General features: G+C 45.4%; 1 protein-coding gene across 2 annotated transcripts in view; it reads right to left on the bottom strand.

Moving 5' to 3' along the window:
- Nucleotides 1–2,584: 2,584 nt before the first annotated feature.
- Rnf19b (ring finger protein 19B) overlaps nt 2,585–11,188 on the bottom strand; it is a 32,150-nt gene continuing 23,546 nt past the window's right edge. For both annotated transcript variants that reach the window (XM_033767354.1, XM_010621836.3), the window contains one exon: nt 2,585–3,132. The gene's annotated coding sequence lies outside the window, so the exon portion shown is untranslated. The remainder of the gene's footprint in view (nt 3,133–11,188) is intronic.

The following is an 11,188-nucleotide window of genomic DNA, read 5'->3' as shown; positions in this document are numbered from 1 at the left end:
CTGTCCGCCCATTTGACGGATGGAAACTCAGGTTCGGAGGAGCTGGGGTCTCTCGGGCCAGGGAACAAGATGGGGCCGCATTTGGTGGGAAGCTGGACGGAGATGCCCCCAGGAGGGAGCCCGGGAATGGAAAGGGGCTGCTGTGGGTGGTGAAGGAAGGGGACCAGGGTCTTGACTGCTGCGTGACCTCAGGCCCGGCCTTTCCCTCTGGCCTCCCTTTTATTGGGCTAACGATGTACCTTGGCCCTCTGGCCTTGTCCTCCAGACAAGGAGGTGCTTTACCCCTCTGTCTTGGGCCAGTCTCTCTTCCCTTCTTGGAAAATCAGGCTTAATTCCTGTCCCTCAAAGTCATGGTGAAACAAAACGAGATCCAAAAGATAAGAAAGTGCCTTGGGAACTCCTAGAGTGTCTTTATGGACAAAGTGTAGGCCCAGCAGGACGCACGGCAGGGAGCTGAGCCGAGCCCCTTTAATGTGCCGGGAGGAGCAGTGCTGCCCTTTGTTCCTCCTCAGCATCCTTGCCTCAGAGGTGCTGCTCCTCTCCCTGGGTGCAGAGGGGAACCAGCGATTCCCAGCCGATCTCGATTCTCGGTGGCCAAGTGCTCACTTCAACATGGCCCCGTGGTGGCTGCTTCCCTGGTCTTTGGAATCCACTTCTGGGAGGCACCAACTGCCTTCCCAGACTGCACTCCTGTTCCAGGGTCAGTGGCCTTGAAGCCAGGGGCTGGCCCGATGTCTCCAGGTTCTCAGACCCTGGCACACAGGTGTCCAGTGAATGGGTGCTTTTTGCACACACCTGCTGTGTGCCTCTTCCACACTTAACTAGAACGTGTGGAGCAGCACACAGAGCTTCTGGAGTTTGGAAAAGACCTGCACACCGGGGAGGGAGAGGAACCCCCAGATGTCAGTGACTGCCACAGCCACAGAGGCCAGTCTGGTGACCCCTCAGCAGACAGGCTTCCTGCCATCCGCTATCAGGAGGGGACAGTGCAGTGGGCGCAGGTTAGGAGACAGACTGGTCAGGTAGATGGAGGGGGAGATTCGGGCTGTGCTTCCCTGGCTGGCACTTTAGTGCTGGTGTCTATGGGGACAGCCACTGGGCAGTACTTTGCTATATTGTAAATGGCCACACACTTGTGATTACGGCCCATCAGCTGCCTTTCCAGGTCTTTATCTTGCACAGCAAAGAGTACACAGAGGTGAGGTTTACAGACAGTAGAGCTGTTTCCAACTGCGATCAACAGCACCAGAACGATAACCAAGGTGGTGCCCGCCTGCAGGAGGCGAAGGGAGTCTTGCAAGGGACATTTATTCTTATCTTGCTTTTGTTAAAAAGGAGGAAAGGATTCCTCACCACCACCTTGCCCTGCTTCACCGTCCACTATCTGATGGCACAGCCACCTCCCAGGGGCGGCGTGGAGAGCGTGTGGGGCCACGACAAAGCTGGCATCAAGCTCAGGCCTGCATGTGCACGTGGTTTCTCAGCAGGACGTGTCAGGCATCGCCTTGACTCTGGCCTGGGGCCTCCTGGAATTGGGCTGGCAGCTGGACTTCTTAATGGCTCTGCTTCAAGATGCCGAATCTCTCTTTTTGTCCCGGAGCAGCACCGAGAGTTAAAGAGAATCACCCCGTATCACAGAGGAGAACACTGAGGCCCAGAAAGGGAAAGGAGTTTTCACGATCACACAGCATTTGTCAGTGGTGGAGTTAAGACTTGAACCAGGCCTGTCTGAGGGGGAAGGCAGCTCCTGAGTTCCAAATGTGTGGGGAAAGGGATGTGGGAAGAGCCGCGACCTTTGTCCGGACAGTGCCTGCTCTCTGGGGCCTCTGAGGTGGAAGAACTGTCCCACCTGCTGTCCTCCACCCAATTATTTCCCGGCCACTGGCCAACATGAAGTTATTGCTGCTTCTTGTTCTTATTGCTATGGTAGGGTTCAAAGTTCGTGGCCACCCACGCACTGCCCCACCTCTGCACAATAGCTTGAGGAAATCCTCTAGAATAACTCCGGGCCAGAGGTCTAGTTCCTTGTCTTCCCCAAAGCTCCCTGGCATTACCCAGGCCTCAGTTTCCTTATCTATCCAATGGGGATGATTGCTTTCCAGGCTTGCTGGATTTCTGAGGTGTTGATGGTTTAAGAGACATGAAAGTGGACTCACTCAGAGAAACACACCAGAGAAACACAAGACAAATTCCCTCTTTTCCTGGAATGTTTAATGAGCGGATGTGGCACAGCGTGCTTCACCTGGTGTGCTGGGTCTTTCCAGGGCACAGCTTTCCCTGCTCCCCTGCTCTGCTCAGGCGCCCAGTCCCTGTGCAATGCCTCCCCACTTTAAAAAGGCTCCCACATCCTCATTGTAGGAAGGGTCGCTCCATGTGGATGTGGCTGTCACATGCATGCACAGAGTTGTTTTCTCTATGGACGCACATGGACTAAAAGCTAAAACCAACTGGCTGTGCTTCTCTGAGAGAAGAGGAGGGGTTAAAGGTGTTTTAGCCACGGCCCAAAGCCTTCGTTTTTAGTTTAGAATTACAAATTTTGGATGAGAGCCATAGGGATATTTGTTGCATTTTCTTTTGTATTTCTAAAAAAAAAAAAAAAAAAAAAGCTCATTGTAGAAAACCTGGGGGAAAACACAGGAAAAGCATAAGGAAGAAATCAGAACTACCCAAAATCCCACATCCTTTCACGGATAAGCACCACTCATATGCGGGAGGTGTGTGTGTGTTTTCTAGGTGCACTTCGTTTTCCTTCTCCAAGATTTCTGCTACATGGCTCTACTCTGTGACTCCTCCTTATCGCCTTCATCCTCACTGTCCCTGTCACCTTTCTTCACCCATCCAGGACTTGCTTTTTCATCCTAATATCCCGCTTATCCGCGACTTCCTGATCTCTTGGGCCGCCTGCTGCCCCTTCGGGGCCATGCCCCAGGCCGAGCGCGCAACAGAGGTCTCTCCCGCAGCCTTGTCCATTGGCCCCTTCCAGTCTTCCTCCTTTTGGTGGCTTCTGGCCTTGGCATCACCACACTTTAACCAAGGCTGGTGGGTCTGAAGTCCAGCTCATTTGTCCCAGTGCGACGGGCTGTGTAGGGGGTCTTGGACTTGGGTCGGGACGGTGGCTGCAGATCTGGAGAGCTGAGGGGAGAAGTGAGGCATGGAATGCACATTAAAATTGGAAAAGCACCCTTCCAAGCCCTCTCTCCTTACTCCTCCAGCTCCACAAGACCCCTAAGCCCCACTCTATCCCTCCTGTTGCTTTCATCAGTTTCTCCCTCAGCCTACAACACACCCAAGACTGGAATCCTGAACGGTATGACCTTCCCTGGCCTGTTTGCATTTCTAGCTACTGCTTTTTTTTTTCCTTTCTTTCTTTCTTTTCTTTTTTTTGGTACTGGGGATCGAACTCAGGACCTTGTGCTTGCCAGGCGGGCGGTGGCACCGCTGAGCTAAATCCCCAGCCTGCTACTGCTTTTTCATCTCCTGCCCCATCCAAATTTCCAAAATGAATTTATCTGTGTTCACCTTCCCAGCTCCCACTTCTTCCACAGTCCACAGCAATGTGGCTGCATCCTCCGCTGGAAGAGCCCTTGCCCAGATCTCCAGTGACTTCTACCTTTGCTGAACCCAGGGGCAGTTTGGTCCCTGACTCACTGCACCGGCCACACCTCTGGGCTTCCACAGCCCATCTCTCCCGGGCTCCCCCACCCCCATTTTCTCCCATGTGGACTTTTTCTTATCAGTTCAACCTTTGAGTATTATTTTCTCCACGTCCTTTCTGCTTCCTTTATTGCTGGTTCTTGCAATTCCCTGTTGATTTTCAGCTCACCCACTCTGGGCCAGGCAGCCCCCCCAGTACCACTGCAGCACCTAATTCCCTGTCTTCCCTTTGGCGACCCATGTGTGCCTCGAACAGGAACTGAGCGACTGATGGACATCTTCCCCTGCCCTCTATTCTGTCTCAGTCAGTGGCACAATTTGCGAGCCAAGCCAAAAGCCTGGGAGTCATTCTTTATGCTTCCCTCTCCTTCCACGAAGTCGGCTCCCAAGTCCTGCCAGTCTGTAGCACGGCCATTTCGGTAACAAGGCCCTTCCTCTCCGTCTCTTTATCGCTGGGCTCATTCAGGTAGCACAGCTTGGCCTCCAATCACTTTCTACACCGCTGAGTAATCATTCTACATAGAAATCAAATCCCATCATATTCTCCTGCTTAAAGCCAGTAGCGTACAGAACATTAAAGAGGATTTAGAGAAATGGAGAGACAGTGAAGGTTCATGGATTGGAAGACTTAATACTGTTAGGATGGCCAGTCTTCTTAGACTAATCTACAGATTCAAGATAATCTCTGTCAAATTCAAGCCACACACACACACACACATATGCACACGCGCGCATGCACACGTGCATGTGTGTGTGTTTTGCAAAAATTGATAAACTGAGCAGGACATTGTAGTACATGCCTGTAGTCCTTGCTACTCAGGAGGCTGAGGCATGAAGATCATGAGTTTGAGGCCAACCTGGGCTACTTGGCTGGACCCTAACTCAAAAATAAAATAAAAAGGGCTGGGTGTATAGCCTGCTGGTACAGCAGTTGAGTGCTGGATTCCTAGCAGTGGGAGAGGAAGGAAGAAAGAAAGAAGACAGACAGAAAGAAAGAAAGAAAAGGAAAACTTGATAAACTGATTCTAAAATTCATATGGAACAGAGCATGGTGGTGCACTGTAGTTCCAGTTTCAGGAGGCTGAGGCAGGAGGATCTTCACAAATTTGAGGCCAGCCTAGGCTACATAGTGAGTTCAACGCCAGCCTGAACTACATAGTGAGACCTTGTCTAAAAACACAAACAAAAAAGATGAATAAAATAAAATAAAATAAAATTCATATGGAAATGCAAAAAATCCAGTGTAATCAAAACAATTTTGGAAAAAAAATCTGAAAGACCAAACCTCCCAATTTATACACAATTACTCAGTGAGCTGGGTGTGATGACACATATCCATAATTCCACCACTCTGAGAGACTAAGGCAGAAGAATCACAAGTTTGAGCCCAGTTTGGGAAATTTACCAACTTAGGAAACCCTGTCTCAAAAAAGCGGGGGGGCTCTCAGTGTAGAAGCCCTGGGTTCAGTCCCCAGGGCCATATACTCAAAGTAACCAAGACATTGTACCTAAAGATAACATGTAGATCAATGGTAGAATTAGAAGTCCAAAAATAAAGAAACAAGAAATGAATAAGAAAATTTAAAATATATGTATATAGCCAATAGATTTTCATTGAGTTTACTGGTACTTTTTAGGTACACAGTACAGTTACATTCATCATTGGCATCTTGTACCTTTACATGACAGATCTTGGTTCTCATTTTTTCCCCATACCCCTGCCCTCCCTTTACCCCCTCCACCCTCCCACTTACAAAGACTTTGTTTCCATTTTTTCCTTTACTCATATTTTTTCTTTTCCCTTATTTCCTTCCCCTACCCTTCCCCTACACCTTTAGCCCATTTCCTCCTATTTCACATTATCAGTTATACAATTTGGATCTTATTTACACTTTTAGTTTTTCACACCAGAGAAGCTATTCGGTATTTACACGTGTGTCCTATTTATTTCACTTGAGTATGGCCTCAATATGCATCCATTTTCCTATGAAAGACTCTAGTTTCTCATTCTTTATGGCTGAGTAGTACTCCATTTAATAGAAAAAAACACATCTTCTTTATCCAGTCTCAAATTGATGGGCAATTGGGCTGTTTCCAAGTTTTTGGTATTACAAACTGTGCTGCTATAATAGCCAATAAATTTTCAACAAAGGTGTCAACATGATGCAAGAGAATAGTCTTTTAACAGTGTGTTGGGGACAACTGGATATCCACATGTAAAAGGACCCTTACCCTGTACCATATACAACAAGGTGTTTTTTGGTTTGGTTTTGTTTTTCAGAATGAGTGATCGAACTCAGGACCTTGTTTGCCAGGCAGTCATGGCGCCACTGAGCTACATCCCTGGCTCAAGGCGTTTTTATTTTTATATTTATTTTAAAAAGCTTAAGGGCTGGGTGTGGCAGCACATACCTGTAATCTCAGCACTCAGAAGGCTGAGGCAGGAGGATCGCTATGAGTTCAAGACCAGCCTGGGCTACATAGTGAGTTCCAGATCAGTCTCAACTACATAGTGAGACCCTGTCTCAAAAAACCAAAAAAAAAAAAAAAAAACAAAAAAAACCCCCCCAAAAAAAAAAAAAAAAAAAAAAAAAAAAAAAACCAAAAAAACCCCCCAAAAAACCCCAAAAAACAAAAAACAAAAAACACCTTAAAAATATTTTTTTTTTGTGAGACAAGATCTTACTAAATTGCTAACTTGCCCAGACAACTTGAACTTGTGATCCTCCTGCCTCAGCCTCCCAGAGTGCTAAGATTACAGGCATGCACCACCATGCCTAGCTGTTGGGCATTTTTTTTTTTTTTTTTTGGTACTGGGGATCGAACTCAGGACCTTGCGCTTATGAGGCAGGTGGCAGAACCACTGAGTCAAATCTGCAGCCCTAGTGGTGGGCCTTTGTTAAACTGGATTTTCATGGGGTTGGACACATGGCTCTTCATTCCCTTTTCCCCCAACATATCCGAGTGGTCTCCATCTTGGATCTTGGCTCTTCCTGTTCGCTCTGTTGGCAGCACTTCCTCCCCAGTGTTCTGTGAAGTCCTTTCCATCACAGGTGCTAAATCAGTGGTGGTCAGCAGAGCTTTCTGATGCTGGAGATATTTGTTCCATATCTGCTCTGTCCAGTGTGCACAGTCACATACGGATATCGAGAACTTGAAATGTAGCTAGGGTGACTCAGACATGGATTCATTTAATTTAACTAATTAAAATTAAGTTTTAAATAGGCACAGGAGCAGAGTGGATTCTGTACCGAGCAATGAAAGTAAATTAATCCCAATCCACTATTTAATTTCCTGGTTTTGTATTCTTCAGGGCCCTTTTCTGCAGGTGAAATAATCGTGTTCCTTTGCTAATTTTCTGCTCCTGTCCAAATTTAAGAGGCCTTAAGAAAGAAGCTTGTGGGGGCCAGGAATTTAGCTCAGCGGTTCGGTGGCCTGCCTTGCAAGCGCAAGGACCCGAGTTCAATCCCCGGTACCAAAAACAAACAAAAAAAACAAAACAAAAAAAAAAGAAAGCAGCTTGTGTACAGTTTATCACTCGGTGCTCGGCCTCGCTAACTCCAGGGTGCGGCGGGTGAGGTGAGTGTGAGGTAAGGACGAAGAAAGCTTTCCCTCAGCTGACCTCAGTGTGCACCCCCTGCAGGTATCCATTGCAGAGGGTGTGTGAAGTCGAAACTTATGCTCTTTTCTTCTCAAAATTATTATTATTATCATTATATAGGTAAAGTTTTTATTGTTGACTGCTTCTTTTTTGGGGGAGGGGGCTTTTTTTTGAGACAGGGTCTCACTATGTATTGAGACTGACCTGGAACTCACTATGTAGCCCAGGCTGGTCTCGAACTCACAGGGATCCTCCTGCCTCAGCCTCCCGAGTGCTGGGATTACAGGCGTGCGCCACCATGCCCGGCTCTCACAATTATTTTTACGGTAACACTAAGATCTTATTTTGTCTCTTTGATGGTGTGCAGACGATGGTGGGTAGAGTTACTGGCCACCTGGATGACAGAGCAAGGCAGCACCACCAAATTACACCAATAGCTGTTTTCTTCCCTGCCATGAACTCATCATAATAAAATAATTATGGCAGTTTTATTTATGAGCGACTTGATAAAGCAGCGAAAAAGTAAGCAAATCTCTACCCTTCACTGTATCTGTTTTCTTTCTTTTTTTTCTTTCCAAGTTAATAATTTTTTTTTCAGCTTTAATTGAGCTTATTGGTACATTTTAGGGATACAGTACAGTTACATTCATTGTTGGGATCTTGTACCTCTACATGACAAGTCTTGATTCTCATTTTTTCCCCTTACCTCTGCCCTCCCTTCACCCCTGTTTTCTTTCTTTTTAAGATGGGGTCTTCTACTCTGTTGGCCATGTTGGCCTCAAACTGCTGGTTTAAGCAGTCCTCCTGCCTGGGGCTCCCGAGTAACTTGCTGCACTATATAGGCTGTCTCTTTTAAGTGTTTTTCCTTTTTACATGCACTTTTTTTTTAACGTACCGGGGATCCAACCCAGGTCCTTGACTTACAAGGCAGGTGGCAGAACCTCTAAGCTAAATCCCTGGACTGTTTCTCCTTTTTATTTTTATTATTTTTTTGGTACCTGGGATCGAACTTGGATCCTTGCGCTTGCAAGGCAGGCAGCAGAACCACTGAGCTAAATCCCTGGCCTTCTGTTTCTCCTTTTTAAAAATTTTTATTTTATTTTACCTCATCTCCTGAAGCCCCCTCCCCTTCCTATGTACAAAAGCTTTGTTTCCATTTTGTCCTATTTTCACTTTTTGTCTTGTGCCTTCCTTCCTTCCTTCCTGTCTCCCTCTCTCCTCCCTTGCTCCCCTTCCATTTGGTACCAGTGATCATACTCAGGACCTTATGCTACTGAGCTATAGCCCAGGCCTTTTAAAGCGTTTTCAATAGAAAGAGTCCTGCATACCTAAATGTCAGAAGGCCCAGAGCGGCTGTTTGAGTCGCATACTACACTGCTTTTTTTCATGCAATAAAAAGTTCTTGTTGCCAGGCGTGGTGGCGCACGCCTATGATCCCAGTACTCGGGAGGCTGAGGCAGGAGGCTCGCTGTGAGTTCGAGACCAGCCTGGGCTACATAGTGAGTTCCAGGTCAGTCTCAACTACATAGTGACACCCTGTCTCAAAAAACCAAAAAAAAAAAAAAAAGTTCTTGTTGAAGGAAGGATGGCAAGTCAAATTATGGCTGTACAAATGTGGATATTGTGTAGATATTTTCTCTAAAATGAACAATGTGAGTCTATTGTTTCAAGGGGTTAAAAAAAAAACCTGACAATATTTGCTGCCAGTAATAAAATTTGCAAAAAAAAAAAAGAAAAGAAAGAAAAAATTGGAGCTGCTGAATTGAAATTAGGATTTTGGAAGAAGGAAAAAATGGAAACAAAGCTTTTGTACATAGGAAGGGGAGGAGGTTTGAGAGCAGGGGAGAATGGGAAAAACGGGGCGGGATGTAACAGGTACAGGTGCAGATTCCCTGTGGAGTGCACTATGTATGCCTAAAACGTACCAATAAATGTTGTGCTGTATAAATAAATAAATAAAATTAGGGTCTTGGAAAGTTTCTATCCATTGCAATGACTTTATTGTTTCCCCAACATTCAAAAACTTCTTGGTGCTGGGCGTGGTGGCGCACGCCTGTGATCCCGGCACTCAGGAGGCCGAAGTAGAGGATCGTGGCGAGTTTGAGGCCAGCCTGGACTACATAGTGAGTTCAGAGCCAGCCTGAAGTACAAAGAGGCCTTCTGTCTCAAAAAAACCAAAAAACCAAAAAACCAAAACAAAAAACTCCCCAAAACAAAACCAAAAACCTTTTGATAGGATCAGTGGTGACATCGATGAGTGTTTTTTTTCTGTCGCATCTTCAGAGGTCAGTGTCTAGAATATTTACATAACTCAATGGACCTGTGTTTACCACATTGTTTCTCCGGTGTGAGAAACTGAAAATGGAAATAAGGATCAAAATGTATAATAGATATTGGGAAATAGGAGTAAAATGTTCAGAGGAGAAGAGGAACAAAGGAGGATGGAGGGGGGAAGAAGGGACAAGAAAAAAGAAAAGAAGGAAAAAATGGAAACAAAACTTTTGTAAATTAGGAGGGGAAGAGGGATGAGGGATGGGAAAAAAGAAGCAGCAAGATCTGTCATGTACAGGTACAAGTTCCCTGTGATGAGTGTTAGCGTTATGTTTATCTAAAATGTACCAATAAAGGTTCTGCTTTAAAAAAAAATGAACCAGGCCTGGGGATTTAGCTCAGTGGTTCCGCCACCTGCCTCTGAAGCACAAGGACCCGAGTTCGATCCCCGTACCAAAAATAAATAAATAAATAAACAAATAAATAAATAAATAAACGAACCTGCGTTTGCCAAGTGAACAAAATTATGTGTGGGTAAAAGATGAATTCAGAGAGTAAAATACACCAGTGAGTTAAATTTAGTGAAAAGCTCATTGATACAGTTTTAGATTTCACACTGAAGGAAACTTTTATAATACTTTCATTTCTTAAGTTTTGGAATAATATAAAAGAAGAATATCCACAATTATCTGAAAGGACTTTTAAAATACTCCTCCCTTTTCTAGTTAGGTACCTGCATGAGGCTGAATTTTCTCCATATGCTTCAAACGAAACACGGTATCTAACAGATTGAACGAATGAGCATATATGGGAGTCTAGCTGCTTTTTATATTTTTTATGGTACTGGGGAGCAGAGCCAGGGCCTCAATCATGCTGGGCAAGTGCTCTACCCCTCCTGAGCCCCAACTCCAACCCAGCTGCCTTTCATTAAGTCTGACATGAAAGAGACTTGCAAAAATGTAAAACAATGTTATTTTTCTCATTAATTTATTTGAAGCATGGTTTTTATTTAAATATGTGTTATTTAGATATTTTTAAATTCATAATTTTAATTGCTAACATAGAAAATCAATAATGTAACCCAGATAAACACATAAATAAGATCTCCAATCAATTTTTTTTAGATCTCCGATGATTTTTAAGAGTTTAAAGTATTCTTGGCCTGGAGATTTAGCTCAGTGGTGCTGCTGCCGGCCTTGCAAGCGAAAGGTCCTGAGTTCAATCCCCAGTACCAAAAGAAAAAAGAAAAAAAAGTATTCCTGAGACCAAAAAGTTTAGGAAACACTATTACGGGTAAATATTAATCAGTCCCACATATTAGGTAAATCAGTCTCGAATACATCGGTGGACTGGCGGAGGGAGGGAAGACGATGTTTTGTGATGTATTTCACAGCCTGTGGGTCCAGGGCAACAAGGGTTCTGTGCCTCAGTGGAGTGAGTGAGGCCAGTCTCACTTCTCTGCCATGTTAGAGAACGCGGTGGCTTGGATGTAAAGACTTGGTCCTCAGGGTGGGAGTACTGGGAACTGCTGTGGACACCTTGAAGAAGTAGAGCCAGGGGCTGGCTCAGTGGGCCAGTAACTCAGTGGTGCCTCAGCTGCCTGGCAAGTGCAAGGCCCCGAGTTCAATTCCTGGTACTGAAAAAAAAAAAAAAAAAAAAAAA

The sequence above is a fragment of the Fukomys damarensis genome, unplaced genomic scaffold (genome assembly GCF_012274545.1).
Source record: "Fukomys damarensis isolate Sample0158 unplaced genomic scaffold, DMR_v1.0_HiC HiC_scaffold_23, whole genome shotgun sequence".
In the NCBI taxonomy this organism is placed as follows: Eukaryota; Metazoa; Chordata; class Mammalia; order Rodentia; family Bathyergidae; genus Fukomys; species Fukomys damarensis.
The sequence above is the reverse complement of the archived record's forward strand: the minus strand, read 5'-3'. Positions and strand labels throughout refer to the sequence as shown.